Here is a 21,489-nt window from a genome sequence, read left to right on the forward strand (position 1 = left end):
AAAGGATAATTAGTGTTGCATATTAAAATTTAATCATAGTCATCGATATTGAATTTTCCATTGCTGTCTAGATGAACCATAGCAATTAGAACTTAAAAAGGTAAATAGTTTTTTAAACATAATCTGAGAAAACACCAAGGTATTTTTTAACTGCACTGGGGAAAGAAGAAACTATAGTAGCCAGCTGAAATGCTTTGCAACCATGGCAATAAATCATTAAGAAGAAGGAATAAGTGAAGCAACTTCTGACGTCATTTTCAAATGGCAGCAATGAAGTGGAAAATTGCTATACTATGAAGAAGAACATTTAATAATACTGTAATAAATCATTCACTGAATACTATCACAGTTTAAATTAAAATAATTTATAATTAAGTTTAAAGGACCTTTGAACATATTATTTTTGATATGACTCCTAGTAATGTTATTCCACTGCCTGTTAGCATAAAAGTAAATGCTAAAGATCTCTTTTAAAAGGATCCTATATAGTAGGCTTCAGATGTAATTTTCAATAACTGCATCAGTTTCTTACCCTTGAGAAGAGTTCAGCTACAACACTTTTTACAGAAGTGAGTAATTCTGACATTTTCTTTAGTTTATGCACAGGAAGTATAGTTTAGGTAGAAATACATACAAATTTAAAGTAAGTTGAAATAACTTTTGAAATATTACTGCACTGGTCAACTCCAATGTGCTAGTAACAGTACATAGTCAATGCAATAATGTGAGAAAAACTGTGTTCTGTAGCAAAAATAGAATCAAGTGACATAACTCACTCACTTGACCTTCAACCAGTAATTAGGGATTGCATAGAGAGTAAGGCACAAGAGTAAAATCATAGTGCCAGCACTGAATAAAAAGCATATTCTGGAATAAAATTTGGAAATTCTTTATACATATTTAAAATTTTGCACAGTATCTTTGTGAAAAGTAATACTGTTAAGAGTATTTAAAGATTTTCCAATTCTGCAAAAATCAAAATAGGTAAATAAATTGGTGTTCTTTCTGGGTAAACAGAATAACCATCAGAGTAATTCTTCATACAGCTATTTCATTGTTTGAATGCATACTAATAGGAGCTGCAATTTTGAGTGAAATTCATTTTACTCAATGAAAATTTTATAAAATATTTTTTATATTTTTAAAAATTCAGCATAATGATTATATATTTCCGTATCACCTATAATGTCCTTAACATTGTTTATAACAGCTACAGTCATTATATGTATATAATGGATATACACACACTCATCTAGAATGTAGTAAAAGCTTTATTTCAAGAACAAACAACATTTTTGCTTACATATAAAGATAATAAATACTAAAATCCTGTAAATACAGCTTTTCACTACTGATTATTTTTCTTGAAGAGTGGGAAACTTCTGAACATTTTTCTTTTCCACATTAGTTTTTCAAGTTTTATTTTAATGCATTTCTAACTTACGAAAATGAGATTTTTTCTTAACTTCTCAAAATAAAACAGCATAATTTCTTAAGTCTCATTCTAAAGTACTTAGAGTAACCTTTTTGGATATTTTGATGTAGAGTTCAATCTTAGCATATTTGGAAGTTTAGTAGTTGGCAGCTTTAGCATGTAGGATATATTAGCAATTTGTAAACTTAATTTTTCATTAGATTAAAAAACACAGAAACAAACAACATTTGTTTCTTTCTATCTGTCCATTTTCTTAGATTAAAATATTGTATATATTAATTATCTTGCTTTCTCCTGTATCAAAGAAGGTTTCAGAGCTCTTTTAAACCACTGGCAGCCAACTGATTTGTAATTTAGTCCATGCTGAATATTAAAATCCCAAGAAAAAATGAAAAGTTAAATACTCAGAAGCAATTAACCAGAATTAACTCATCTTTGGGACCAGTCCTTTTTACTATCTTTCTCAGTGACCTGGACGAAGGGATCAAGTACATCCTCAGTAATTTTGCAGACAGCTGGGCAGGAATGTTGAAATGCTTGAGGGTAGGAAAGCTCTACAAAATTATCTGTACAGGTTGGATGAGTGGACTGAGGCCAATTGCATTGGGTTCAACAAGGCTGAGTGCTGGGTCTTGCACTTGGGTCATGACAACCCCAAGCAGTGCTCCAGACTTGGGGAAGGAAGACTGGCCAGAAAGCTGCTCAGTGGAAAAAGACCTGGGTGTGCTGGTTGACAGCAGCTGAACATAAGCCAGCGTGTGCCCAGGTGGCCAAAAAGGCCATTGACATCCTGGCCTGTGTCAGCAATATTGTGACCAGCAGGACCAGGGCAGTGATCATCCTCTTGTATTGGCACTGGTGAGGCTGCACTTCAAATCCTGTGTTCAGTTTTGGGCCTTTCATTGCAAGAAAGACATTGAGGTGCTGTAGTGTGTTGAGAGAAGGACAACAAAATCAGCAAAGGTTCTGCAGTACAGGCCTAATGAGGAACAGCTGAAGGAGCTGAGATTATTTAGTCTGGAGAAAAGGAGGCTCAGGGGAGACTTTATCATGGTCTACAACTGCCTGAAAAGAGGTGGTTGCATTGAGGTGAGGGTGTGTCTCTTCTCCCAAGGCACAAGTGACAGGACCAGAGGAAATGGCCTCAGGTAGCACCAGGGGAGATTTAGATGGATATTAGGAAAAGTTTCTTCACCAAAAGTTGCCAATCATTGCAAAAGGGTGGCCAGGGAAGTGGTTGAGTCACCATCCCTGGAGGTATTTAAAAGACATGTAGATGTGGCACTTAGGGACATGGTTCAGTGGTGGATGTGACAGTGATGGGTTACTGGTTAGATTTGATGATCTTAAAGGTGTCTTCAAACCTAAATGATGATTTGCTGATTTTATGATAACAAAAATTAATTAATTTCTTCTTATTCAATAAAAAGATTTAAATTTTAGTCAGTTTCTAAGATATATAACTGACATATTTAGGCGATTTACATTATGTGAAAGTCATCTCTGCAGTGAGTTGGAACATAGGTTACTGTGATTTTGGACACTATGATGGCTTCTTTAGAAGTTCAGGGGAACACAGGAATGTGTGTACTATGAAAAATGAAGCTTGCCTTGTCCATGTTTCACAGCAGCTCAACATGAATCAACTACAGTCTAGAAGACACAGAGACTTTTTGAGATGCATTTGCACAATTACCTAAAATATTCCACTCCCATTGGTAACTCAGCTCCTGGGCAAATACTGCTTTGTAGCTGGCTGGCTGGGTCAGAATCCACCTCTTCGGCTTTCACACCCACCTTTGAGAAATCAGCCAGTCTTTGGCCTCTTTCTGTGCTCTTGTTTCCTCCACCTGTCCTGGCAGTTGAGACTATCAGTTTAGGCAATCAAATACCATTTTGTACTATGTATAACACTGAGCATAATGGTTCCCAATTTAGTCTACAGTCTCTGGGCACTCTTGTAATGATGTTGCTGTACTAACAACATCTGGCAGGATGGCAGTAATTTTGCGTCTGATCTGAATTCTGCTGAACGCATTCATAGTATTTTTAAGGTATGTATTGGATCAGAATAGTTCTCAATATATCAGGTTCTACTGCCTTTTTTTTCTTGTCTGATCAAATTATCAAGCTGGGTGACATATATCAGAGCTAGGCTTCAATTTTAAGATTTTTTTCAAGTCTTAATTACTGTTTCTTGCCTCTGATAATGAGTGGTATGTGAAATATTGCAGCAAAAACACTGCCTACAAGTCACCCAAGTGTTCACTGGAAGCTGGGAAGGCTTTTCATTGCCTGGGTGAGCCACCAACATGCCAATATAATTTTTTTACTGTGGATAATTCTCATCTGTAGTCATTGCATTTCTTTCAAACCGTTCTTCAGCTTAGTCTTTAAATTTAAACAAGTCTTAGGGCTTCTAAGCCCTAAGCCATGTGTCTAGTAAACAAGGCTTCTAGACTTGTTTACTAGAACATCAAGAGTAAATAGAAATATTTTCCTTTTGCTTATTTCCCACCAAAAAAAAAAAAAAAAAATCCCCTTACAGATAATAATAATGAAAAAAACCCTCAGATATATTGATATTTTTCAAACAGCATTCTTTCAGTTTTGGATTTTATTTTAGTATTTTTTTTAAAATAGCTTCCAGCAATTGTTAATATTCATTTGTAGGAAAATCTCATGGAAATCCTGAAAAAAAAATATGGCTTTATGAAGCTTTGTTTATTGATTTTTTTTTTCCAGTTATTAAGGAGCAGATGTGCTCCCTCTTGCCTACAGGAATGACTTGAAGAAAACAGTTGCATATTTAAAGTATCTCCCAGCTCCTAAAGCAAAATCTAGATTCATCTTTCCTACAAGAAAACAGCAGTTGTATTAAATATTCACAGAATATAACTACAACATTTACAAAGGTGTGTTCCAAGCCACAAAAGGGACAGACAAGGTATCTCAGAAGAATCAGTGTGAAATTTTAAAAAAAGACATAAACCACCAGAACAAAACGTGAGCCACCTACTCTAGTGAGTAGACAAGTACATCCTGAAAGTTAAATGAGACAGTTAAGGAAACCCAATGAACTTCTGACACTTGAATCATTCCTTCTCTTCCTCTTTAACTTTCTTTTTTTATTTTTTTTTATTGCATATTTGGATAAATTAATGAATTAATACATTTATATCTGTATATATCTGTGTTTGAGTTTATATACATTCATTGACACAGGCTAATGTTCTATAAACATATGTGTATAGAGAAACATTTATCATAAGGTTCCACACACTTACTTCTTTGCTTTGTTTCCCAGGCCTTTATATCTAGTCAAATCTTTCTTCCCATGTTGTATTCACTAGATTTACAACCAGAGAGAGAAAAATGTCCTTTGATTACATGTGTGAAATCATTACCCCTATTTTTATTCTGTGATGTGAATGAATTGAATGTTGCCTAGTGATATTTTCTGGACGTGTTCAATCTTTCCCAGTTGTAGAATGGTGAGAAAACTGAAGTGAGGCCACAGAATACATTTGTTATGTTGTCTGGATCTTCTGTCGATCTTTTGTGCTTTTTACTGTAAAGAGTCTTTTTTACATAATGAGCTTCAAAAATAATCCAGAATACTCAGAAGAATTTATATTGCATTAAAGCTGTATTTTTTTTCTTAGATTTTTATGGGGATGTCATCACAGATGGTCTAATGAAGATTTTCTATGACATTCCACTGTTGTACAAGGAGGAAACAGACAAAAACATGAGTTTAATACAGAAAGTTGCTACATGTCTAGAAGGCAAAACAGCTTTTCAGAAAGGGCAGTGAAAGTCCCAAAGATGTTTCTGTGTGTGATGTGCTAAAGGCATAAAAACAGTGGTTGCACAGCCTCCTAAAATGACACAGCATGAAAGATGAACATGCCGATGTAACATTAATCAGAAGAAATTTCCTACTTCCCACCTGTCACCCAACACCATTAAATAAAAGAGACTTATAAAGAAAGGGAACTATTTTTTTTTGTCTGCACCAGAAAAGAAGTTATAAGGATATTTAATAAGTTATTGTTTACAAAGCACTTTAGATGCTTGGATGAAAGGTGCTAGATAAGTGCTAAGCATGATCATAATTATGCTTTTTTTCTATAGTCTGGCAATGTAATTATGATGTCTGCACAGTCTTTTCAAATGAGCAGGCTACAGAAATACTAAATTTTGAGATATTTTTTCTTACTAGTGTTAGACATCAAAAAGGCTGAATTTTTGTTTTCAGGTTTATGTCATTAAGGAGTTCATTTATCAATGTGTTCTTGGCACTCAGCACCATGACAAACTTATGCTGAGCTTTCCTGACATACATTTCAGTAATGCAGGTGCATTTTACTACTTCATCTTTTTCTACAAAAATATATATTCATATGTATTATGGAAATATTTGTAAGGGCCTGAAGCTTTTTTAGAGAAAGATTTAGTCTTGATTATAACTTAATTGTCGATTGTGGCTTCTTATAAAACAAAAAAAAGAAAATGCATTATTTTATATGATATTACCTTTCCTTTTTCCTTATTTTTTATTTCAGTATCAACATGTAGACATTTCATTTGAGATGTATATTAAATTACCCCAGTTATGAGCTGGATTCTGGGATACTTTGAACTCTACACAGCTCATTGTAACATAGGATCTAATGCTGCAATTTAGGGTTTTCGAAGTCTGACCTCATAAGCTTATCTATATCTCTCTTATGAGTAGTTGTAATGTTTTTAAAGATAATTCATCCCACCCAGCCCAAGTGTGCCTGCTGTTTTTCAACAAGACTTACTGAAGAAGGGTGATAATTCTTTGAAAAAACTTGTATTTTAAAAGTGCAACTGGAACAACACTTTTTTCATAAAGTGTTATTTTAAAAGTTCAACCTCAGGAAAGCAGCTGAAGGAGATTGCACCAGTTCTTTTCTCCCTCTATAAGACACCATCACCTTTAGATATATGCTAGTCGATTCATATAAAGAAACACTATCCATCTCTTTAAAGAAAGCTTTGCCACTATGAAAGAAATAAATCAAGTTCAATAAAGAAACTGAAGCCAGATTTGGAGAAAGGATGAAGGAAATGTTGCATGCTGACTAGAAAGCAGGACACAGTTGCCAAGAGGTTAAGGGATCCAAGGTTCAAGTCTCTGCTCTAAAACTCTTCCTGTGTTTTATCCAGTTTAGTGACAAAACTGGGACACGACACAGACGGTGAAAAATCTCTACACACCTGTAGACATGCAATGTGGAAAAGTTTAAAGAACTTAGTTAGAAGACTATTAAGAGCTTCAGTAATACAGCTAGGAACATAGACTGTTGGGGTGAACCATGGCCAACCCCAGGGTCAGCCAGATCAAGTGGACCAAAAGGTCCATTGGTTTGATGCCTCCACAGCCCAAAAGCCTTGAAGTCACAGGAAGTACCCAAAGGGCTGTGAAAAGTATGTGGGTCTGTGCCTTACCATTGGCTGCTGCCCTCCCCTCCCCTTATTTCTCATATTTGGTTGTCTTTCCAGAGAGTTCTATGTTCTTCGGTAGTCAATTGGTCCTTGCTACTCCCCCCTTGCCTACTCCATCTCCCATTTGTTACAATTCCTCTTCCCCGCCTTTGTAGTGCCCCCTAGCTGAGGTATTATTGGTTACCACATGTCTTCCACGCCCACTCTGTAAGGATATAAAACCCCATGTCAGTCCCATTTTCTCGGCTTCTCCATGGTTTTCTTGTGTTCTTCAATAAACCCTCTCCCCCCTGAAGAAGGTCCTCCACTTCTTTCCTACCTCCTTCGCGCACCTTCGCCATCGGTGGGCAAGGCGAACCCGAGCAGGTGCTTCGCCTGCCCTCCCGTGCTGTGATCGGCCCCCGTCCTCCCCGTTCAGAGCAGGCAGAATATTGCCCGGTGCTCAGGGCAGCATGCTAGCCAGCAATGGCGCCCCAGCAATAGACCTAAATTAGTAACCTAAGATCAAAACAGTTTAAAACATTTTAATAATATCATGAGGCCAGAATGTAAAAATAGAATTAATTTTTCTCCACGGGAAATTTCTAGTTTAAATTTTATGTTGAGTGCTACTAAATGAGATCCAAAAGGCACTCTTGCACAAAATAGAAAATCTGGTGAAACAAGAGTGAGACCATCTATACTAGATATGTCAAAAAAATGGAACTCTTTCATTTCTATGCTGAAAACCTTATATTAGATATTAAAATTATGTCATAATACCAATTCAACATATTTCACAGTCTGATAGCCAATATTCAATCAATTAAAATATGGGAAGAATAAAATGTTAAACCTATGTTTCTACCTTAGACTGAAACATTTCAGTAGTACTGAAATGGATAAGTAAAGAATAGTTTACTCTCACTTTCTGAACATTTTGAGGAAAATTTCTCAACTTGACTTTTAGAGGTCATTATAATAAAACAATTATTCTGGTTACACCTAGACATCGGGTATCATGGAATTTTGATTTATTCCAGCTCCCTCATTATTTACTTCTTATGTAGCTGCTGCTTTTCTTATCCACTGAACAAAATGTACTAGTACTATATAGTTCCGTACTGTAGTGATTCACAGTTATCAACTGCCTTAAACTGCTAATCATTACACCAAGTTACAGGGAATTAAAATAAAAGGTTAAATTATTAATGAATATATGTAACACAAATTTCTAGAACCTAATACTTGGTTGTTCTTTTTATGGTTTCCAGCTTTGGACTTGATGCATAAAACTAGGGCGTGATCACAATTTTTTATGTTAATTGAAACAAAGGTCAGGAAATTGTGTGGAATAACCGATTACAGGATACAAAACAAGGAAAGAACACCAAACAATGAGCAATATGGTTATGCTTGAAACTCCTTAATGTCAAAACTACAGTGTTAACTGAAAGTCTGCACATTCATATGCAGATTTTATCAGTTTAGCATAAATTCATTCTCACTGGAAATAAAAATAGGGTCACAGAGGAAACATACAATGAAACACAATACTAAAGGTAAATTAGAAAACAAGACATATTTTTTTCTATCTCCTAGTCTGAAAAAACAAAAGAGAACTTGCAATATACAGATAAATGAAAGGTTGATAAATCAGGGAAAAAAAAGGCAAAGTGAACAAGTAGAAAATATTCAGTTAGTCAATCTCGTGGCTAAGACAAAGAAGAGAAGATCCCTGCCTTCTTCTGTATCACTTAATTTCTCTACCACACTCAACACACAAAGGTTAGTATAACTATAAGACAAACTTACACTGATGTAGAAATGGTGATCAGTCCTCCAATAAGCTCCCTACTCATTTTCAGAATGTCACCAATATCATCTTTTTTTTTTTTTTTAATTCAGAAATCTTCATTTAGTTCTCTAGGGCTAGCACTAAAAGCCCATTTCAGACAGTGCCCAGTGAGATGGCTGTGATTGTCAATTACCTGCTAAGAACTTAGCTGAGAAATATAATTGCTTCATATCTCTCTTATCTAAATTTTAAGGGGGTTGTTTTGTTTTGTTTTTCTTCTTCTGATTTTGCTCTTACATGATATCTGAGGTACAAAAATTGTATTTTAGCTTTAATCCATCTCTACTTAGACAAACATGTCCAGGTCCTTAGTCTTCTCCATGCAATTTAGCACTAACAATAGTGACTGTTGAGATATTTTCCCTGCTTTTAATTTTGGGCCACAGATGCCTCTTGAAGTGCCATTGGGGAGGGACAATATAGAGGAAAAAAATTTTTTTTCTAGGAACATTCATAGCAAAGACTATCTTTATAGAACACATCTAGAGCTTAAAAGGAAATGCAGTGCTATCTAGTGAACAGATTATCTAGTGAACAGATTATCTAGTGAACAGATTACTGCAATTTATTAAATTTTGAGGTCATAATGATTTCCTTTCACCACTGACTTAACTGTAGGATCTCAAAGAAATAATTTCATAGCTTTCCCCAGTATTTTCTTTTTGACTCTTTTGTTTTCCAAGTATAAGGCTCTAACAAGATGCATGCATAATAGAAACTTAATTTTATTTGGGATCTGAGGCTCAACTCTAATATAGTTAATAATTAAACTGGAGCCTATTCCATAATCATAGAACACTTTGGGATGAAAGAGAGCTTAAAGATCATCTAGGACCAACCCCTCCCACCATCAACAGGGTCACTAGAACATGTTGCTGAATGTTCCCTCCAAACTTGCCTTGAACAATTCCATTGATGAGGCAGCCACAATATCTCTGGGAAACCTGTTCCAGTGCCTCACTGCTCTCACAGCAAAGAATTTCTTCCTAATGCCTAATCTAATTAATGGTCATTGCATCAAAGGATGACCTTGAGCTTCACATTCCCCATAAATCCCTCCTTTTTAGGGACAATAAGGTCCAGCATAGCACCTCTCCTCTTTGTTTCCTCTATCATTTGGAGAAGAAAATTATCATCAGCACATTTCAGGAATCTTCTGAACTGCTTACTCCCTGCCATTTTTTTCCTCCAACAGGTATTAGGGTGCTTGAAGCTCCCATGAGGATCAGGGCTTGGTAACATTAGGCTGCTCCTATTTGTCTATGGAGGGCCTCATCCACTTGGTCTACCCCATTGGGTGGCCTGTAGGAGACCCTTACTATAATGACATCTGTTCCTGTCTTCTCTTTAATCCTGACTCATAAGGCCTCATTTGACTCCTTATCCATACCTAGGGGAGCGCGATGAAGTCCAGCTGGTCATAGACATAGATACTCTCTCATCATTTCACCTGCCTGTTCTTCCCAAAAAGCCTGTATCCTTCCATTCCAACACTCCAGTCATAGGAGCCATCCCAACACATCTCCATAATGCAAAAAAGACCATGGTCCTGCAGCTGTGTGCTCATGTCCAACTCCTCTTGCTTATTCTCCATGCTTTGTGCTTTTGCATAGAGGCATTTGAGTGGGGTACCTTTTTGTTGCCCTTCCGCTGCAATTCCTACTGCCTGCAACCCCTCTCTAGGCTCTGGGCATCTTGTTCTGGAACTGGCATCAAACTGGTTGAAGTGGGATGAATCAAGGTTCCCCTCCTCCAGCAATTTCAGTTTAAAGCCCTCTTTACCAAATCAGCAAGCCTATGACCAAAGATTCCCTCCCACTTCTCTGACAGATGGGCCCCATCTGTCCCCAGCAGTACAGGTTTCTCAAAGCAAGCCCAATGGTTTAAGTAGCTGAACTTCTGGATGTGGCAGCAGTCCTGTAATTGATCTGTTGATTAGCCAGATTAGACTGGCCCTTTCAAACACCTTCCCTTTGCCCAGGAAGGTTGATTAAAAAAAATATCTTGTCTCCAGAGTTCCTTACTTCTTCCAGCGTTCCATAATTCTTCATGGTACTCTTCAGGGTGCTCCTGACTGTGTTACGGATGTCCACATGAAACAAGAGCAGCAGATAATGGCATTCAGTGGACTGTATGGAGAAAAGAAGACTCAGAGGTGACCTTATCACTCTCAACAACTACCTGAAAGATGGTTGTAGTCAGGTGGGAGTTGGTCTCTTTTTCCAGGCAACAACTGATAGAACAAGAGAACACAGTCTTAAGCTGCACCAAGGGAAATTTAGGTTGGATGTTAGGAAAAAGTTTTTACTGAAAGAGTGATAAAGTACTGGAACTGTCTGCCCGGGGAGGTATTGGAGTCACCATCTCTGGATATGTTCAAAAAAAGATTGGATGTGGCACTCAGTACCATGGTTTAGTTGAGGTGGTGTTAGGGCATGGGTTGGACTCTGTGATCTTGAAGGCCTCTTCCAAACTGGTGATTCTGTGATTCTGTATGAGATTTGGTAGTCTTTTGGCAACATCCCTGGTACGAGCCCCTGGTATGCAGCACGTGTTTCTAGATCATGTGTTCGGTCTGGATAGACTTTTGCAGCCCAGTCACTGCTGCATAAACTCATGGTCATGTGATGTGCTGAATGTTTCTGAAAGATACAGGATATCCTCAGTAGCAATACTTATCAATGAGAATTAAAGGAGTTACATACCATATTAGGACAAATCACAGAATCAAACATCTACAGCTCATCATTTACTGTATGTTTCCTTGCATAAAGTGGTATTGTCTATGTGTAATCCTTGTTATTAAGTTCTAGTACTTATGCCATTCTCATTATCATTGTTTCAACTTACCATCCTATCTCTTCACTAGAAGAATATAGTCCCTTGACTTTCAATTCTGTTTTCCCATAATCACCCTTTCTAAAACAATTAATCTATAGTATATGAAGTTTGTAGCTATGAAAAATGCTGTCATGGAGAGTCTTGAGTTCATTTGTTTAAATGTTTTTCTTTGTTTCTGCAATCAAAAATTGGTAAATTACTATGTTTTAGTGTGAAATAAAATAAAAAGCAATGTTAAAGTTCATATAAGCAAAACATCTGCACAAAAACAAAAAAAAGAAAAAGCAAAGCTTCAGCTAGTATGATATGAGCTTTTAGCTATTACGATCATCTTTCCAGTTAATGATAATATTTCTGAATAGGATGTTTCTCTGCTTGGTAAGAATCAGCTTTGCTGCATTTGGAAATCCTTTAAAGACAAATTAGTAAGCATATCAAAAAAATCCATTTTGCAACAGTATTTCACATTGGTATCAAAAAAATCCATTTTGCAACAGTATTTCACATTGGTATATCATGATTAAAAACCAGAGATTTTATAGATGCATATTAGGTGTGTGTAAAAAAAAAAAAAAATCAGTATTTGTACTATTCCTAGTTGTAATGACCGAAGCACAGACTCAGATGGGCAGGGAATCTGAGACATTTATCCAAAGAAATGAGCAGGTTTTATACATTTCTTCAAGACACAGTATTTCCTTATATGGTATTTTTCACTAAGCAACCTATCACACATTGCCATGTCAGTAACACACTTTCTTAATGTCCTTATATGAGAGTGATCACGAGCCCTTCAGGTGCCTGTCAGCTTCCGGCAGGCTCCTCTCCACAGGGCTCTGCCTTGTGGCATCTAGTCCCCCCAAGGTCAGGCGGAGACAAGGTTCTCTGAGCTGCCATGGCATTCTGCAGGTGCATCCCACAGCCTGCAGCTCAATTCCATCCTATCTCTCCCCCCACCTAGTTAATATGTGATACTTATAATCATTTCTGAAAATCAGTTAGGTGTTAAGACTCCATTTCCTGTCATATTTCCTTAGACTTTACTTTCAGGTTACTTTTATGAATAGAAAGGTTAACTATACCCAATAAAATGCTAGTATATGAGAATCAGAATATCAAACATAAATTGCTGTATGGTCAAATTAAACATCTATGGCTTAGAAGAACTTTGAAAATCAAAGGACAAAGGGATCCCAGGAAAACAGTTTCTTCCATATTTTCCAGTTACTGTTGAAGAAGCCCTTATGATTCCTGAAAGTATTTTCCATTCATAGGAAGTTCTGCTCAGCTCCTTTAAGATTCAAGGTTATAGGCTGACTTCATTCAGAGGCATTACTAAAACAGGACAGTAAGTAAACTGAAGACATAAAATCAAGGATTAAGTGGTTTATCATGATGGCTGTAGTGCAAGTGTCATGAAAATAAAAGATTCAATGTGTTTAAGCTTAAAGAAATTTGTTTCCAGCCTAAGTCAGTTTTTGGGCCCAGATAATATTAAAAAAAAGACAATTGAGTAATCTTCAGCTTTGAAATTCCCCCAAATTAAAACAATTACAGAATTACTGAATTGTTGCTTTGGGATAGAAATTCTTGCTTCACAACTGTTAGATGTTGTAAAACTGAACTTTAACATAAACTATATATATTTATTGAGGTAATACAGACTTAGAAGATTATGGAAAATGCACTATAGATTGACATATTTTCTGTGTCTCTGAATTATTTTAACTAGTGAAGGAAGAAAAAGGTAGTAATTTCTCTGAAAAGAGCAAAAATGCATTTTGAAATACATTAAAAATACACACAGGAAATAATAATTTTGTGAGTGTTATTTTTTAGTCAGTGGAAGGACATTTCTGTAGGTCCAGATTCATAGCCTTTTATTTTGTAGAAGTGTTGGGGGATAGAGAGAACAAATCAGACCAAAAGATCTACTTACAGATTCTTCAGGAAAGAAAACAATATTTCTATGAGCAGAAAAATAAATAGTTTTTATTTGAAAGGATGATGGACTGAATGGAAAAATCACTAGGTAGAATCTTTGACCCTTGCTGAGAGAGGGTTAAATCCAGATTGCTGTGGTTTAATCCCAGCCCAAAACTAAACCCCACACAGCCTCTTGCTCACTCACCTGCTGAGAGGGTGAGATGGGGGAGAGAGTTGGAAGAATAAAAGTGAGAAAACTCAGCAGTTGAGATTAAAGACAGTCTAGTAAGTAAAGAAAAAGCCATGCATACAAGCAAAGAAAAACCAAGGAATTTAAGCAAAATCAGGAATTCATTAATCACTTTCCATGGGCAGACAGGTGTTCCATCCACAGGAAAAAGCAGTTCTTTGTGGAGACAAATACCATCACTCCAAATGTACCCCCCTTTCTTATTTTTCCCCAGTTTTATATGCTGAGCACAACACCATATGGTATGAAATGTCCCTTGGGTCAGCTCTCCTGGCTGTGTCCCCTCTCTGCTGTGCACCCCAGGCTCCCCACTGGTGGGGCAATGCGAGAGGTAGAAAAGGCCTTGATGGTATGTAGGCATTTCTCAGCACTAACAAAACATCAGTGTGTTATCAACACTGTTTCAGCACAAATCCAAACCATAGCCTCATACTAGCTACTATAAAGGACATTAACTCTACCCCAGCCAAGCCAGCACATAGATGGACAAACAGCATAGGTCCTTCTGGTTTCAAATACTGTGAGCTTCAGAACAGCTTTGTGTTTCAGTTGTTATGTAGGCATGCCCCTCGTCATTTCCCCAGCAAAAACCAGTGGTTTTTTTCTAGACCAAAAGCTCTCTAGTATTGAGTAAACTGCATTTGCATTATAATTATAGGGATGATGTAGTCTCTCTTTCAGCTTTTAATTGTGCGTATGTCTACAGAAGTGTAGGCACGAGTGAAAGGTCATAGGTTTCTGTGGTAGATGTGCTTACTTCCACAGACCCGGAATCTACCTTTTCTTCACACTATATAAAGACTGTAAAATACAGAGATGGGTATACCCTTGTACACACAGAGTACATGCACAACTCTGCTTCAGAGAGTATGGTTGCTTCAGTGAGACCAGACAATTATTTAAGTTATAAATGGCAATTACTTTGACAGAAAAAGAATAATTTTCAGTAAAACAAGCATTCAGATTATAAAATGGCATAATTCTGCTTTTCTTCATTTATGTGGTAATAATTTCTTCCAAAAATACCACTGCTAAACACTAGAATTGCTTGGGGAGTACAAACGGTTTAATATGAGTAAGCTACAGGTCTGAATTGCTTCTGGGTAAGTAAGTACGGGACAGATAAGGATCTAGCAAGCTTCTAAGTCAATATAAGAGTTAGCTAATTTGTTCAAGTAAAAGCTATCACATGTAGCCAAAGAGTTCTTCAACTAAATACAGAAGAAAAATAGCCAAGAATTAAGATAGCGACTTAGTGAAAAATCTGTATTTTGAGAAAAAATGTGTATGTTTGATTTGCATTTCCAGTTCAAATAGACACTAAAGAAGCCAGATGGCAGTATTAACACTTCATTACTAATACTGTTATTTCCTGGTACCTAGAGCCAGCCTCCATACATCATTTACAATGTATGAAAACAGAAATTACATTTACCAGAATAAATGCAACAGGGATCATATTGCTTGGTGTCTGCTCTAAGACTGAAACTTTTGAAACTTTCACCTTTCCATATTAAAGATATTACCAATCATTTCCTGTTAGGTATTGTGAACAATTAACAGTGTCCAAACTGAGTAATCACTGATATCAAGGATTGGAGGCTTCAGTGATGGTTATTTTCAAAAAGGTAAAATTTGGTTTCGATATATTTTATCATCTCTGTTCTTTCCCTACCCCAAATTTCACTAATTTCACAGAAACTGTCTCAACAGTACATGTTTGTCCACAGTTTGCAGAGAAGGCTAAACTCTGCTATAGTGTAAGGTGGATAGCATGATCAACTTCTCTACCTTCCAGAATTTAAACAGGTCAGTAGGAACCATGAAGACAACTCCTATCCTTATTGGGAGGGATACTAGAGAGGATCAGAAAAAATCAAAAGAGAGAGGTTATCATCAATGGCTCTATGTGCAGGTAGAGGCTGGTGATGAATTATGTCTCTCAGAACTCTGTCTTGGGATGGGTACTCTTCAATATCTTCATCAATGACACAGAGAGTGAGATCAAGTGCACCCTCTGCAAGTCTGCAGATGACATGAAGCTGAGCAGTTCACAGTTGACACAACAGGATGGGGTGCCATCCAGGGCAACCTGAACAAGCTGGAGAAGTGGGCCCACAAGAACTTAATGAAGTTCAACACGTCCAAGTGTAACATGCTGTGCCTGGGTCAGGGGAATGCCAGATGTGAGTACAGACTGGGAGAAGAGCTCACTGAGATAATTCCTGCAGAGGACTTGGGGGTACTGGTGGATGAAAAGCTGGATATTAGCCAACAGCATGCACTCACAGCCAAAAAGGCCAACCACATCCTGAGCTGCACAAAAAGAGAGGTGGCCAGCAGGTCAAAGGAGGAGATTCTCCCCTTCTACTGTGCCCCACAGATGCCCCAGTTGGAGTAATGTATCTATCCATCCCGGGAGTCCTCAGCACAAGAAAGACATGGAACCTGTTAAACTAGGTCCAGAAGAGGGTCACAAAGACAATCTGAGGGCTGGAGCATCCAAGAGATTGGGACTCGTTAAACTTAGAGAAGAGAAGGATATGAGGGTACCTTATAGCAGCCTTCCAGTACCTGAAAGGGCCTAAAAGTGAGCTGGAGAGGGGCTGTTTCCAAGGATATATAGTGAGAAGACAAGGAGAAATGTTTTTAAACTAAGAAAGGAGAGATCTAGATTAGATGTTAGGAAGATATTCTTTACTGTGACAGTAGTGCGAGACTGAAACAGATTTCCCAGAGAAGTTGTGACTGGCCCATCCAAGGAAGTGTTCGAGGCCAGTTTGGATGAGACCCTGAGTAACCTGATTTAGTGGGTGGCATCCCTACCCATGTCAAGGGGGTTGGAACTAGATAATCTTTGAGGTCCCTTCCAACCCAAGCCATTCTATAATTCTGTGGTTGTTCAATTAGTAGTTCTTGTTGAACTGTATGAGGTTTCACAATATCCATTTCTACAACCTCTCAAGGTCCATCTGAATGGCAGTACCACCACTGGTGAACCACTTTTTCCAGTTTTGCATCATTGCACCATTTCTGAGAGGGCATTCTGTCCCATCACACCATCATACACGATATTGTTCGTAAAAAATTCACTGGCTGGCAGTGTGTTCTCTTTATTGACACATCAGTAGGAAACAAACTAAAAAAATAAAAGGTAATGTGCCACATGGTCTGTCAAGGCTGTCATTTTGATGACTAAATGCATCTTATGAAGGTAATAATTTTTGTAGCTGTTGGCTTTCCTAGAGGGAAAATAAAGCTGTCCACCTTATGTCTTTTAATCAGATGTTACTTAGTGAACTTTGCTAAGCAAGCTACTCAGAGTCTGGCATTCTCTTTCTAATTAAAAATGGTATCCCCCTGAGTTTAGTGCAAGTCTTGTTAAGATTAAATTTTCAACGGTTGTCTATTTCTGTTGCTGACTGTATTTTAGAGAGTGTCAGAAAGCTTACCATCTTGGAGCAACTATTTGTAGACAGATTTACAGGGAACAGCTGCAGGTAACAATCAATCATATTTGGTTCAGTGACAGAATTTAATTAGCTGACAACAAAGTGAAACAGGCTACAAAATAAATGAATTGTTATTCATTTACAAATACATTTCCTTTTCAGGTCTTTATATAACACATAAGAGACAAGTGAAAGATCAGCATATAATGATGATCCATGACTGACTCCAAAATCAGAGGTATAGGTATCACCCCTCCCCTCTGTCTGTTGCCAGGATGTTTGCTTTGCAATTAGTAATATGCAGCTTCTTTCATCACCAAAACAATTTTTGTTTCTTTATGCTCAGTGCTTTATGTGACATACATGCTTTTTCTATTGGTTTTTAATGTAAGATGGGTCAGTTGGTTACTGATAAATTCATCCTTGATGAATGCAAGACTTGTCTCTGGATGAAGAGTGCATCAGATATCCTCCCACAGCTGGAATAGTGACTTAAAAAAATTAAAATAATGAAATATCAATTTCTTGGCATTTTGCTAGCTAGCTGAGTATACACTCCAGTTGGATTCTTTGGACTCTCTAAGCATTGGGAAAAGTGATATTCCCTAGAAAACAGCACTCTGAGTAAAAAATGGCTATTATGGGAAAAATTTATATCCATTGTAGGAAAGGACAAACAAGGGGCTTTACTTATATGTTTTGCCCAGAAGACATCAAGTTGAACTAGGCTTCTCTTGGGGTGGTGTCAGGGAACAATAGAAATAATTTCTTGCTATATCCAATGGTTCAGTACTGAGTTGAACTTAGCTCTAGCAAATGGTTTTCATGTTCTTATTTTTTACATGTTATAACAATATATTAATCTGTTTCTGCCTTATAGATTGCTTTGAAAGTGGACTTTCTGAACAACTCTTCACAAAATTAGTACGCTCTGTAGAACAAGAAATTAAATGTTACAGAAGTCATCATATGTTTCAGCAAAGAAAGTTCAGACTCTCTGGCCCAATGGACCATTATGCTGTGGCTCCCACCATGGCTTAAAATGTATAAGAAAACCTTAAGTGGTTCAGCCACATCACACTTTTGGTAATTTTTTTGTGTTCACTTGCTGACTAGAGGTAGCATATTTCTGTCTAGAATTCCCTTAACGGAAATATGTGCACTGTGTCGTTCTTCCCATGTCTACAAGCTCATTTCCCAGGCATTAGCCTTCCTTTCTCACTTCTGTGATACAGTAAAATGCACAATAGTTCTGATCATGGAGGGAAGGTCTAGACATGGCCAGATTGCATATGCTCTAGGAACAATCTTTTCCCAGGTGTATGACAAATCAGTTAAAGGTCTAACATGGATCTTGGAGTATAGACAGTTTTACCAAGTAAATACATACATTTTTGTGGAAGGAGAAAATGTGTGGCAAGACAAATATATGCATATATATATATATGTATATACACACACACACACGATATTAAAAATATACTGGTATTCTGTACTTTCATCAAATTTATTTATGCTTAACTCTCCAAAAGGTATCATATTTCATGCAGTAGATAGAAATGACACATGGTTCTTGTCTAACTCACTCTCTCAGCATTTCAGATGAAGAAAAAGGAGCATATTTTGCTTGCATTTATCCTGTGCTGCTCCTTGAACAATGTTTATGCTCCTTAGTGGCCTCTGCAGCCTAGCTTTAGAAGGAAGAGCCCTTAGGTCATTTAAAGACAGTAGGAAAATGGACTTTTCAGAGGAGAAGGTTATGTAAAGGTGAGTTAAAAGTCACATTTTTGCATTCCTTCTGACTTGCCCCCAGTGATCTGACCAGCCACTAGCACACTATTCAAAGAGCATAGCATCTATAGAAAATGTGCTTTTGTGGAGAAGCACCCCCAGCCTGCAGCTACTTTTCCTTTCTGAAGAACATAATTTTTGGGTTTTTTTTTTAATGAAATGATTATTAACCTGAAATGTCTTGGAGAAACTCTTCTGTAACTAATCTCCAAGCTATTGGCAATACACTAAAAGTGCATTTTTCACACTTTTGTTTTTTAATCAGTGCTAACAGTAATAAGAATAGTTTGCCAGTTTACAACACATTTATTTAAAACTTCCTTTACTCTGAAGTAAAATGTGAAGGGGAAATAGAAATGCAGTAGCTTTTTGTGTGGCTTTTACTACCATCAAGTTCATCAGGAAATGTTGAAATAGCAGCTAAGCAAGTTATTTATCAGGTAAAGTAGTTTGGTAAAAAGAAAATTCCTGATTTTACTGGTGCTTTGCTATCACCTTTAGAACAGATCTGATTTGTTTTGTGGAGCTGAAAGGCAGAAATTTTAGCCTGTCTTTACAAGGCAGTGCAGAAAATGCAACTCAGGTATTCTATTTTTGGCATCTTTCTACCTGTGCAAAAGGCCAAGATGATTCTAATATCAAAAGATTATTGCGAATTAACTGAATTTTATTGACCTGCATTATAGATATATTAGACGTGCAGTTGCAAGATCAGTTACCCTGATTGCACATGCCAATCAGGTAACTGTAGGCTTAAATGCCTATTTATATGCAAGAGCAGTTTATCCAATCTACATAGATAATTACAGATAAAACATACATAAATGAAGTTCACAGTTGTGCCTACAAAAAGAACATAACTTTGTGTACTAACAGTTTAAACATAAGGATTTTGTCCAAAACGCCTCCTGCTTTACTTCATATTTCTTTTTTATCTGTGGAATTATGGGAGTAGATAAAATTATACAAAATGTAAAACACTGAAGATATTCACTTATGCTAAAAATGAAGACTAATATTGAAAATAGATAAAGTACTGAGGAATACTCAAAATAAGATGCAATAATAACTTTATGAACTTTGTTTTTGAAAAAAAAGCGTTGCTGTATTTTCTTATCCATACTACAGTTTTTTCTGTACCCTTAAATTCACACAGATGTACATTTTTGAAAAAATACACTGGATAATCATGTAAGTATTAACCATTAATTTAAGAGTATAATTTCTCTGTCATTGGAGCATGAGTGTTCCTGTGCATGAAGAATGTTCTTAGAAGTTTTCATTAGCTGCATCAAATCTGATCCTTTTCTGGGTTTAAGTCTTTGAGGCATGTATGAACATAAAACTCTATATGCAAACTTAAAATGTCAAATAAGGAAAAAGTGAATTAGTATATTCATATATACTGAAAAGGGAGTATACCATGAGGTTCAGACTTTCCCAATGAAAGCCACGATATTATGTCCTTTCAGCACTCAACCAAATGATATAGGTTCAAGACCAAAGATCAATGTTGTCATCTTTATTTGTCTGCAGCTAAAGTACAATTTTTGAAACAAAAATTTGTGACATGATACTGACCTATAGGGAGGGTTGTCTAGATATTGGACATGGCAATGTTACCAGGCTAATTCTAAGAAAATATAAAGGGAACCAGAATAAATAGATTGCACCATAGCTACATAATATTCTTTTTTTCATTATAGAGGTGAAAAATGTTTCAGGAGGCAATCAGAGGTGGACCAATACCTGTCTTGGGAGCCAGCATACATTATCACTAAGTCTGGAAGAAACTGAAAACAGCATATTTGTTTCTCTCTGTTAGAAAAATGTGCTTCTCCCTACTTGTATCCAGGAATGAGTAAAACATTTCCTCTAACTTTCTCCATCTAATTAGTCAGATTTAAAATGTCCCTTCGTTTTAATGATGTGCTTTTCTTGGGGCTTTAATCATATATACAACAAATTTTCTCTCTATTATTAGGGTTAAATGTAGTGTTCAAATTATACCAGACAGGGAGAAAAGTACCTAGCTCCCTTCTTAATCATTGGGGAATTCTCTTTCACTTCAGCAGCAGCTGGATTAATAAGCTCATGAACAAGTTCTTTTCTCTGTGCCCACTTTTTATTAAGAGTCCTTGGTGTTTCTGCCCTTGAAAATTCTAGCATATTCTAATTCCATATGACTGAAGAGTGCTGGAGCTGATGCATAGTTTGACAAAGTGTGACTAGAGGATGACCTGGCCGCTACTGGGGGAGTCAGCAGAAAGCAGAGGCAGGGAATTTTGACTACACTGCTTGGAGGAAGTCATCCAGCACAGGCAAAACTGATGGTATCTGGTGGGGATGCCTTCAGGCAGTCACCCCTAAAAGCTCTCAACCTGGCAGCCCTCAACTTCCAGAAGGTCCCTGGCATGGCAGCCTGGAAGACACAGAAGTCCAAACTCAGGCACAGCTGTGAGATCTGACTGCCTGGTTA

The sequence above is a fragment of the Aphelocoma coerulescens genome, chromosome 2 (assembly GCF_041296385.1).
Source record: "Aphelocoma coerulescens isolate FSJ_1873_10779 chromosome 2, UR_Acoe_1.0, whole genome shotgun sequence".
Taxonomy (NCBI): domain Eukaryota; kingdom Metazoa; phylum Chordata; class Aves; order Passeriformes; family Corvidae; genus Aphelocoma; species Aphelocoma coerulescens.